The following is a 12,447-nucleotide window of genomic DNA, read 5'->3' as shown; positions in this document are numbered from 1 at the left end:
CGGGTTTTTCCACTTTCTACATGTCTTGCACAATGCAGCACACATTGCAATGGGAGAAGACGAAGAGAAATAAAGATATTTCTCCTCGTTACGCCTCCCCTGGGTAGGCGTAGCATTTTGATGCATCCTAGATCTACCACTTATGGTGAATCTGTGAACGTGCCAAAATCCATGAGTGGATGCGTGGTGAAAGGGCGAAGCAAGCTTTGATAAATATGGTCCATAGGCTGCAGTTATAAGTGCTTCCTTCATAGCATGTGCAGGACAGGTCCGTTTATATGCACTGATGGACAGCCAAGCACCTATGGTGCCCCCTGGTGGGATGGCAAACACATACACCACCAACTTGTCGCTTTGCCATGTACTGTTTCTGATGCGAGCTACAATTGGTTCTGTTGGGTTTCACAATTGCTTTGTAACAATAGTAATTCGTATTCAATTTCATCAGACAAAAGGAATCAAAGATACACCACAGAGTATACTTATACCAATATACATATATTATGTGAACTTATTACCATAAATATGGCTGCTATAAAATCAAATTCATAACAGAAAATATATATAGAAAACGTTTATAGACAAACCAAAAAATTGTGACATAAATAGTGACAGACAAGTGCAACACAAATCACATTTCACAACCACATAAAGGGCTTTTCGAAATTCATGTGTCTGTTTTGGTACACCACATTCGCTCATTCTTGTCCCTGTTTTTCCATAGGCTGTCTATATGCTTTTCCGCCAGTCCTGGTGAAGACCCTCTGTGATGTTTTTACAATAACACATTCATCCTGGGTCTAAACAGCAACGTACATCTAGTTCACGTCTTGAGTCACTCCCCCTATCTAAACAATTGTGAAACTATTATAGGGAGGGAGTTGAACCACAATGAAATCTAAAAAAAGACGGAACACCATGAATTTCGTGACGCCATTTATGTTGTTGTGAAATGTGATTTGTGTTGCACATGTCTGTCACTATCTAAGTCACAATTTTTTGGTTTGTCTAAAATCATTTTCTCTCTATGGGGCAGATTTACGTTCCCTGGCGCATCCCTGCAAATCAGCAAGGCTGCGCCAGGGAAGATGCGTCACGCACGTTTGCCCTTGCGCCACGGCTGATGCACCGCATTTACAATGCGGTGCATCGTGGCGCAAGGATAAGCAGATGCGTGACGCATTGCCCGGTGTAATGTTGGCGCAGTGCTGAAGTTGTGTCGCAAGCGCGACGCAACTCCAGCACTGTTCCAACCTGCCCTATCCCTAACATGGTGTGTCACACCTTACGCCTGCGTGAAATCTTGTAGATTTCACTGCGGCACTTTTCCGAGGCATTCCTGCGTCGGAACGCCCCCACCTGCGCTTGAACGCCCACATGAACGCCCACATGAAACCTGACGCAGGTTTCATGTGACGCAGGCCTTTACAATGTGACGCATCTCCCTAGATGTGTCACGTTGTAAATGGGGCGCAATGTGGCGCATGGTTTATGCCGCCGCTGCGTCACAAAAGTGTAGCACGCATCTCCTATACTCAGGTTCTGAGGGACACAGGGTTGACCCATTACATGTAATAATGTACTGTTTCTGGGCACGGAAACAAATATTTTAGAATGAGGCACAAACATTGAATTTCACCTAGGTCGCCAAAGCTCTGTGGGATGAAGTGTCTCACTGGCACATTATGTGGATTCACAGGACACCTCTCCAATAAAATGCATACTTGACAACTTTCCACCCATACATACAATAAATGCTGTCAAAGTCTTTTGAGAGTTGACCAATGAGGAGGTAGCCGATGCTTCACCTGAATGACACCTATGGATAGAGTGAGATTAGACAGATTTCAGTATGGAAAATGCCAATTTCTCATATTTTGAAAATGTCCTGCTGGTTTTGGACATTTTTGTAATTTCTCACTATCTCTCTGTTTCTGCTTCAATTATTACAGAAGCTCCAGAAAGAAGGGAGGACTGCCCCTTACCATGAAGCAGGATGCAGGTTCGATGAAGGTGGGTAACCTCACTCCTGCTACTGACTGAGCTACTCGTCTAACCTGTAGGCCGCACAGAGTTTTGGACACCTACAGACTGAGGGGCTGATTTATTTGTAGGTGAACGGCCAATGGGTCTGCCATGGGACAGAGTATATAACCATGTCCCCATGGTGGAGAGGTAACCCACCTAATTTAAAAATGACCGCCAAGCAAGCGATCATTGATAAAGGCAATTCTCAGGATTGTTTTTGTACAGTAAGATTCCCTTCCTGCACAAAAACAGTCCTACTTACAACACAGGCCCGTGCACCATGGTGCAAGGGTGCCTGTGTTGGCGCGAGGGTTGTCAAAATAGCACCAGCAGAGGGGGAATAGTCCTGAATGCTCCATATTCCTTAAATAAGGCGCATACCTGCCCTTTTCCAGTGATTCAGTACAGCGCAGCAAGGTGATTTACTGCGCCACTATCCCAAAAAGATGCCCCCATATGCTTTTACGCTGTTAAATTACTGCAGGTTTGACCAGCCAAGTTAACGAAGGTTGTTGAATTTAAGGCATCTGATGATTATCAGATGCATTAAATACCTTCAAACTTGTAATTCTTACCCGTGCATATGCAGGCCCTAAGTACTGATGTCATTGTTTTCATGGTTGCCCAAGAGCATCTGCTGAAGAGATCACTAGCGTAGCCAGTGTGTCATGGGCCCTAGTGCAAGGAAGGAAATAGGCCCCCTGGCTACTGTTTGAAATATAAAACACAGCCCTCTGGTCCGGTGCCACTGCACTTGCTGCACCAAAGGAAGCTAGACCTCTAAAAGAGCTGCTGGTCAGGTATTTGGACACTTGCGCATAACTCTGAACACTATTTGTAGGGACACTGAGGGCCTCATTTATGGGGAATTGGCAGAGGGCAGCGCTGCAAGTCTGCTTGCTGCACCGCCATCCGCCAATGTGAAAGGTCAGGAATGCATCATATTAATGACATATGGTGCATGAGTGTCCTTTCCCCTGTGCTGGTGCACAATTTGCTGCCTAGCGTCAACATAGTCACCCTTGCATCATGGTGCAAGGGTGTCTGTGTTGCATACAAGATTATCTTTGTGCAGTAAGATGTACCTTCCTGCACAAAAACAATCCCAAGAGTTGGTTGCCTCTGTCTATGTGTGCTGCAGAATGCAGCATGGATGGAATTTGGAAGAAGCCTTTTCAATGCAAAAGGTCTCGCAATTACGCGAGTTTGAGCTATTGGCATTGTAAATAACAATGCCTTTTATTTATGTTTTGGTTTTTAAAACTTAATTAAAAGGCATTGTCATTTACAATGCTAATAGCTTAAACCAGCTTAAATGCGAGACCTATAGCATGGCAAATCTATTGTACATCATTGTGGCCAATTTATCCTCAAGCACATTTCTGTCAAGGTATTTTCCTCGAGTATTTTACTTACCAACTGAAACAGCCCCTTGAGTTCAAAATACCACATAATTAAAATAAATTAAAGTACTCAGAGTATTTCTGAAATCTGGGTTGGGAGCCAGAGCTTTGGGTGGTTTGAAGTCTGCTGTCTAGGCTTAGGAAAGAGATGGTTTGTGTTTTGCAAGTCCTCCAGTGCATCACCCACGAGCTCTGCTCAATGAGGAGCATAGGGGCCCGTTACGATGTCGGTCGGATTTCTTCCGGCCGCCACCATCGCAGAGATTGGGTCCGACTGCCATGCGTGCAGCGGCCCCGCCAGTTGTTTTATGATGGGCCCGCCACAGCGGTCGGATTCTGCAGCTGTACCATTGTGGCGGGCGGTGCTGCCAGCACCGCTGTGTCGCGAAAACAAGCATGTTGTGCATTTCACTGCACTATGTGGCAGGCACTGCACTGTGCCTACCACTTGGTGCAGTGAAATGTAGGGGGGTATCATGCATACCCCCAGTGCACCCACACCCAGCCAAACACAATCCCAGCCAGCCTTTATATAGCGGAGAGACCGCCGTGGAAAACCTGGCCTCCGCGCGCATCCTGGTCTTGAATGTGTGCTCCTTGTATTGCCACAAAACTGACTTCTTCTGTGTGAAGTTTTAATCATGTCTTCGCCGTCAAGTTCACTTTTGCTTGTTTGCTAATTGTTACAGGAAATACTTTACGCCCTAGGAGAAATGGGTCTAATGTGGCCCACTACCAGGTCCCTGATCTTGACTGTGTACTCCTTGTGATGTCACTTTCCTGACTTCTATTGTATGAAGTTTATCCAGGCTCTCTCTGTATGTACATATATATATATACAAAACAATAGGGCAACCCAATAAACCCCAAGGATTTGGGTATAATGTAATTCCAAACAATATGTAAACCTTGAGGATTTACTTCATTAATATTTCTTAGTCCTACAGTCACCTTAGTGAACTTAATTTCAAAAAGAACCTAGAGGTAAACAGTAATTATCACAGTTCCTTATTTATTCATTTTTTGAATTCTTTTTTTAAATTTTCAATGTAGCAAAAATTCGTATGTACAGAAAGAAAAAAATCAATTTTCATTTATACACTGGCAACAAAAGACTACTGTCAGTTCAATACACATAGAAAACAGTAGTTATTGACACTTTTACAATAATGAACCATCCACAGTTTGGTCATGTATCAAGAAAACTCTTGTTTCAATATTTGTAGTATCAAAGCACATCAGATGGGTACTTGTTTACACCAAATAAGTGTCACAGCGTCGACGTTTCGGTCTCCTATTAGAAAATGTTAATCAACGAGACCATCTTCAGGACCAAAGTTGCGCCATGTATCTGTTATAAACAAATGTATTACATTACTTAACTCATTAATACAATTATACATCTAAGTTCTATATATTGGTATTGCCTATACAATGAAGGAAAACAGGTGTATCCAAGGGTAAAAACCAATCTAGTGAACAAGATCCCAAACACCATAAAGTATATAACCAACATTTAAAATCTCCAAGCCACAACTCCATAAGTCAAGCCAGTGCGTGAAATCTAACCACTAATTAATATATCTCACGTAGCGTGACCCTCACCACTTTGTGAACCTAGTCATCATGTTAATGTGGTGGAAATGTGCCACTTACTATATAGAGACCATAGGCTGATCAAGGTCTATTGAATCAATTCTTCCGCAGTCTTCAAATGAAGAGATTGGTTTCTAAAAATGTATACAAAACGCCGCAAATCAAAAAACTAACACAAACATATTAAAAACTTTCCATAAGTGCATTGTTTCAAACAAACAAAGTATAGCATAACAAGAATGCCTCTCAGCCACTACTTACAGGAAACGCCCCCTATCGTCGGCGTTGTATGAGTCCTTATTCTGTGAACAAACAGACACCCGCCTAATCAGTAAACGTCAATGTATTGTCTATAGTCTCTTTCTCAATCGAATTAGCGATCCATCATACTTTCGTGACTTACTATTTAGCAGAAGTCCACAGCTATTCTCCTTCCATTACGCGTCTCGCCAAAAAGTCCGAGCAAGAATGCTGGGGCGACGCGAACCTAAATAATGGCGTGGTCTCAGACGTCATTAGTACGTGGTAAATAGGTCGGCCATCTTTGAGTGTAGTACATGCGACGAACTACCCTGATATCCAGCTGGCTTCCAGATACGTCACAACCAGTGACAACCAAATCATAACAAAATAAACCGCCTAATTACAGGCGTCCATCTGTCTTACGAAAATCCATTAAATTTAGTTATACCACAACTGTTGCGAAGTCACTTATGCGGGACCATGTCTAAACCATCTTATTACAGGTGAAAGACTATCGGCCATTTTAAGGTGGGCATATTTGCACTAGAGACAAAGTTCCGACCTACTGCCACCACATTTATATCTCCCTGAAGCTGGAGTAGTAGGAGAGCAGGTCAAAAAGCCACAAGTCAAAGCACACGACCTGGCTAATACTCTCCATGTAAGCCAGGAAGCCACTTAAACCCACAAGTGTAGATGACTTTATCAGCAGTATGAATCAGATACTATCATTATAGAACTCTAAGGTAGTATGTAGTCCTACAACATCAGAGACAACCAAATGGTGATCATATAGCTTACAGTGTTGCTAAAGTTTGCCATTCGATAAAGGAATTTAATCCCCTTTCCACCGTTTTAACTAGCCAAATCCACCTGTTTTCCTTCAGAGTCAATAGGCGTTCAACATTCTGTCGCCTTTTTGTGTTCTTAACAGTCTCTAGTACAAACCATTTCATTTCAGTAGGGTTGTGTTCTTTTTCCACGTAATGCTCTACCATAGGTGCGGTAATGATTCCACATCTAATACGCGATTGGTGTTGTATTATACGCTTTTTGACTTCTTGTGTTGTTTTCCCTATATAGTATAGGCCACAGGGGCATTCTATACAATATATGACATTTCTTGTCAGACAGTTTGTATGTTGGCGTATTGTCCACTTAATTCCATTCAAGACACAGGATTTTACTACTGAAGTCGTTGGGCAGGCTATGCAATGCCCACATGGGTAGTGACCAGTTATGGGTGCTAGCCCCCACAGGTTTGTTAGTGTAGTCGGAGCAGGTTCTTTGTATGCTTTTACGAGTGAGTCCCTTAGATTCTTTGCTCTTTTGAACGCAAACCGCGGTCTCGAGAGCTGTGGTTCCGCTTTCTGTACCAAATGCCAGTTTTTTGACACAATCTTTTTGATGGAATTAGACTCAGTGCCAAATGTCATGACACAGGTAATGATTTCAGATGTGGGAGCACGTTGGTCCTTACTCTGTAGGAGTGCCTCCCGATCATAATACCACTCCCTTTTGAGTGAACGTTTTACCAGCCTGTCTGGGTAGCCTCTCATCCCCAGTTTTGTCTGTAAGATTTTGGCCTCTCTGAAATAATCCTCCCGTCTGGTACAGTTCCGTTTAATACGAAGGAACTGGCCAAACGGGAGGTTATCCCGTAGGTTCCGTGGGTGGTGACTAGTGTATTCAAGCAATGTGTTTCTTGCTGTCGGTTTTGTGAACAGACTAGTGGCTAATACTCCTTCGTCATTCCAAATTTTTAGATCCAGAAAATTAATAGACTGGTCATCAGAGTCTAAGGTAAATTTGAGATGATTACTTTGTTCATTAAGCCATACATGGAACTCATGTAGTCTCGAAGTAGGCCCCTCCCAAATCATAAAAACATCATCGATATATCGAAGATATTTTTTAATTTCATTTTTGAAGGGGTTGTTGTTGTAGATTACCTCTTCTTCAAAGGCAGCCACATACAAGTTCGCTATATCAGGAGCAAAAATTGCTCCCATAGCGACTCCCTTTACTTGGCCATAGAAGTCGCCATTGAACAGAAAATAATTTTGTTCCAAGGCAATCTTTGCACATTCGATAATGAAGTCAGATGGTACCTGATGGGGACGTGGCCTCCTTTCTAATGTCACATGAATTACTTCTAGGGCCTCTCTTTGCAGAATACTTGTATACAAGCTTTCTATGTCCATCGTGACTAGAATATTATGCTGCTTGTTAAAAGGTTGACCTTCTACTGCTGTGATCACATGTGTGCTGTCTCTAGTGTAAGATTGTGTTAACATTACAAAAGGTTTTATGAAGAAATCAACATATTCAGCTAGTGGTTGTAAGATGGATTGGCAACCAGCCACAATTGGTCTTCCGGGGGTTTTTTTGTCGTCCTTATGTATCTTAGGTAGCGTGTAAAACGCAGGTATGGAGAAGTCATTTTTGTTAAGATAAGCAAATTCTTTTTGGCTCAACCATAGGTTGTCCAGTCCATTTCTCTCTGTATGTACAGCGGTCTGATACCCGCAAGGGTCATGTTCGCGCTCTATAAAACTTTCTAAATAAATCCTAATCCAGACGGCGGAAAAAGGGAGGCACCGGCACAAAAGCGGCGGATGGATTTTTACACGGCCGCGGTCACCACCGCCATCATAATCTGACCGGTGGTGGCGAATCCGCCCATCATCAGAATAGGCCCCATAATGCCGTGCCAGACGTCACAAATGGGGCGGAGCACTAGCATATGTGTCAGTAGCAGCAGGGATGCCTGGCAGTGAAGTTGTGCTCAGAGTTAGTGCAACACTAAGTCCAGAGCCACTGGAATTGTATGATTATGCGGCCGCAGCGATTTTCATATAATTATCGATTTGCCACATAATCCATCGTCTACTGCATAGTATGCAGATTTCAACAAAAAATAGTTTCGAGCTCAAACGGTTCAAAAGTTATTTAAAACACAGGGGCATATTATCAAGCCAGGCGATAAAATTATCGCCGCTTTAGTGGCAGAAAACTGCCGCTAAAATGGCAATAATGGGCTTGATAATATGCTCTATGGAATTCCAATTGAAGCCCATGTTAGATGTGAAGGACATCTAACATGGGATTCTATTGGAATTCCATAGAGCATATTATCAAGCCCATTATCGCCGTTTTAGCGGCAGTTTTCTGCCACTAAAGCGGCGATAATTTTATCGCCCAGCTTGATAATATGCTCCATAGTGACTGGTGTTGCTGCTCGGGGAAGATCCATTGTAAAGGTTGACTGGTCATAATTCTGTAACTTATGCCTGTGTGTGGGTGTTAAAGTGGTACTAAGTAGCAAAGTGCCCAGACAGTGTTAACAAGTTTAGGAATGGCAAAATAATGAAGATATACTTTCTCAAAATGTGCTGCATAATATGCCTTTGCTTGCCACATAATTTATCCAACCCTGCTGCATAATTTGGGCCTCTCCTGCTGCATAATTGTAATGGCCCTGACTAAGGCCACTGAAAATAGCTGACTTACGGCCTGCATAAACAAATGACCCCAAAAGGGGGCCATATGACAATTTTGTCCTCAAAAGCCCTTGTTAGGGAAAAATGGCCACTCAAACAGAAAAATTTTATTTTGCGCTGGTCTCCGCAGATGTGTACAGGATGATTGTTTGTGCTGCTCTCAACAAGGCAGCTTTTATAGTCTGTATATGACATAAATACGATGCCGGCTGCCTAAAATATGCGGCAGATTAAGGGACCATGCGCTACTGCTACAACACTGAATCAGTGAACACTCTTTTACAAGATAAGCAAACCTTCAAAATACTGGTTTGTAAACATCTGCAACCCTAGCGAGCGACGCACAGTGCACGGGCACAGATGAACATGTTATGCACACTGTAAATGTAGGTCTCTCTGAGATGCCTACAAATTTGCAACCTCCTGCACATTAAAAACCAAAGCCCAAGTGACTTAAACCACAAAACTGCACTGCTGATGAGGACGTTTGAAACCACAAGGGCACAGCGTGTCCTGCTGGCAAGCTGCTGCAAGGAAAGGAAGCAAGGTTCAAATGTGCCGCCACCAGCTTATTGTTCTGAACTTCAAAAATCAGATAGACATTGTTCAAGAATTTACAAACCTTTTATTGTATACCGTGACTATTTCTGTAAGGAATCAAATGGAGGACGTAAGCCTCAAATGATGTCACATCTGTGTGACCATGTGTCTTTATGAATACACCATTTCTACAACAATCGCTTACACAGGAACACGGCATTATGCCAGAATGGTTCCATGAATGAATGAATGCAGACTTATACCGCGCAACTTAGCCCAATGGGCATCAAGGCGCCTAACCAAATAAAGCTAACTAGGTAAAAAAATAGGGAACTTACTGGTAGGCCTTTATAAAATACCAATTCTTAAGAGCTTTCCTGAAAAGGGCCAGAGAGGGTTGGGACTTAATCTCCAAAGGGAGAGTATTCCAGAGTAGCGGAGCAACGATGGAGAAAGCTCTGCCACCCCATCTGACCTTCTTGGAGCGAGGGACTACCAACTGATTGGAGTCTGAGGAGCGAAGACGCCTACTGGGATTGTAGCGGGTCAACAAGCACCCCAAAGCCTCTGAAGGGCCAGCCAGAAGGGCTCTATAAGTAAGGCAAAGGAGTTTAAAAGAAATCCTAAAATTAATAGGGAGCCAGTGCAGATTCTTCCTGGCCAGTGTTACAGAGGAGTCCATTGGAAGTGCCAAAACAAATCTGGCAGCCGCATTCTGCACAACCTGACGACGCTGGATAAGATGCTTATTGGACTCCGCATACAAAGCGTTACAATAATCTAGCCTAGAGCCTACAAGGGCAGTTACGGTCTGCTTACGTGCCTGCGGGGACAGATAATGAAGGATTCTTTTAAGAATCTTAATGACTCCCCAACAAGTGGCCACCGTCCTGTTAACCTGGAGATTCATGGACAATGAGGTATCAAAAATGACGCCAAGATTCCTAGCCGATTGGGAGGGAGTGGGGCAAGTTCCTAAACATATAGGCCACCACTCACTAGACCAAATGTCCTGGTCCTTACCAAAGACCAGGACCTCTGTTTTGTTGGCATTAAGTTTTAGGGAGTTTAGAATCATCCACTCTGCCACCATCTGCATACAGGACCTAAAGCCAGACGCAGATAAACTAACAGAGTGGGCTAGGGACACCATAATTTGCGTGTCGTCGGCATACGACACTACCTCCATCCCCTGTGATCTTACTAATCTGGCAAGGGGGGCCAAATAGATGTTGAATAGAGTCGGACTTAAGGCCCACCCCTGGGGCACCCCACATTGCAGAGATTTAGCAGGGGAGAGGAACTCTCCAAGCATAACTCTTTGCTCTCTGAGATGTAAAAAAGAGTCAAGAAGACTTAAAGCCGGTCCTGCCACCCCTGCCTCCCTTAACCGAGATGTTAAAGTAGAGGGAGACAGGGTATCGAATGCTGCAGTAAGATCCAACAGGACCAGAATAGTTGTCTGACCCAAATCAACCTTACGGCGGATCTTATTAACCACCATGGTCAGGGCAGATTCAGTGCTATGAAATTTCCTGAATCCATGCTGAGAACTATCCAGGAACTCAGAGGAATCAAGAAAAGTGGATAGATGGAGGTTTAAATGGGCTTCAAGCATCTTTGCGGGAGCAGGTAACAGGGATATAGGTCTGAAATTCTTCAACACTCCAGGATCGAGGGAAGGTTTTTTAAGAAGAGGCTTCACTATGGCCTTTTTCCAGACCGAGGGAAAAATACCCTGGGCCATAGCCCCATTCATAACTTCCAATAATGGAGGCAGGAGGATATCCCTGCAGTCCTTTAGCACTTGCAGGGGACAGGGATCCACAGGAGAGGCCGACTTAGTCCTGTCTAACAGGAGATTAAGCTCCTCAGGGGAAAGCGAAGGAAAGTGGGTGAGAGTCTTAATTGGATTTCTCATCAGAGATTCTGAGATCTTAATATTGAGAAGGGAGAGATCGTCTAACGTCTTCCTCTGGGTTTCTAAGGCAAGGTGAATGTCCGAAATTTTCTTAAAAAAGAATTCGGAGATGTTATTGCATAGCTCCTGTGAGCCCACAACTGGATCGGGTACCTGAAGAGAACATAGAGAGTCCACGATCTTAAACAGCTCTTTGGACGAGGAAAGAGAGGTCGTCAGATTCGAGAAAAACTCCTGCTTCTCTTTGATCACTCTAGCTTTGTACTCTCGTAGCATCAGTTTGTGATCCTCTCTGTCAGAGGGATCCCACGACTTACGCCATTTTCTCTCCTTAGTTCTACATGTTTGTCTTAGGAGTCTTAGAGGCTCCGTAAACCAAGGCGCAGAGGGTTCCTGCCGAGCTACATAACGCAAAGAAGCGGGGGCTAGAGCATCAACCGCTATGGTAATAGAATTGGCAAGCTCTTGAGCCGCACCATCCGCATCTCGCGAGGCCGAAGTCTCAAAGCCTCTTAAAAAAGGAGCAAGGGCATGGTTAGTAATGTTCCTATATCTTCTTTTCAGACCTCTGTTACTAAAGGCAGCATTACGGGTCTCTTCAACCGAAAATGCAAATCCTAGGGGTACTGCCAAATGGTCCGACCAGGCCAAAGGCATGGGGGAGCCAACCGAGAGTCTAGAGTCGTTGGAGAACACCCCATCCAATATATGACCAGCCCGATGTGTTGAACTTTTTACCAGCTGAATGAACTCACAGGCTTCCAGCGAGTCCATCAGCTGAGAGGTGTCCTTGGCTCCCAGGTCGTCCAAATGGAAATTTAGGTCCCCAAGAATGGTCATATGTGATTTGCCAAAATAGGGCTCCAGGATTCGAAATAGCTCGGAGCAGAAGCTGGCTCTAGGACCAGGCACTCTATAAACAAGAATGCCAGTAAAAGAGACTGTGGAAGAACACGAAATGCAGAAATACAAAGCCTCAAAGGGGTCCGAGGGCTCAGACAGGGTTTTTATAGAGCACAAAAATGAGACTCTACAAAGAATTGCCAACCCTCCCCCTCTACGTCCTAATCTATCCTGTCTATATAGCGTAAAACCCTCAGGTATCGCCAATATTAAATCATGACCAGAAGAGTCAGATGCCCAAGTTTCCGTCACGAATACCCAATCAGGTTGCCTATCGATCACAAACTCATGAAACGCTATGTTATTCTTA

At 43.9% G+C, this 12,447-nt stretch overlaps 1 protein-coding gene across 2 annotated transcripts in view; it reads left to right on the top strand.

The window, feature by feature from the left end:
* The window catches only part of LOC146835267 (peroxiredoxin-like), a 559,426-nt gene that overhangs the window by 13,841 nt on the left and 533,138 nt on the right, over window positions 1–12,447 (top strand). For both annotated transcript variants that reach the window (XR_014960702.1, XM_085602856.1), the window contains exon 2: window positions 1,953–2,013. The gene's annotated coding sequence lies outside the window, so the exon portion shown is untranslated. The remainder of the gene's footprint in view (window positions 1–1,952; window positions 2,014–12,447) is intronic.

The sequence above is a fragment of the Triturus cristatus genome, chromosome 4_2 (genome assembly GCF_964204655.1).
Source record: "Triturus cristatus chromosome 4_2, aTriCri1.1, whole genome shotgun sequence".
NCBI classification, from domain to species: Eukaryota; Metazoa; Chordata; class Amphibia; order Caudata; family Salamandridae; genus Triturus; species Triturus cristatus.
The sequence above is the reverse complement of the archived record's forward strand: the minus strand, read 5'-3'. Positions and strand labels throughout refer to the sequence as shown.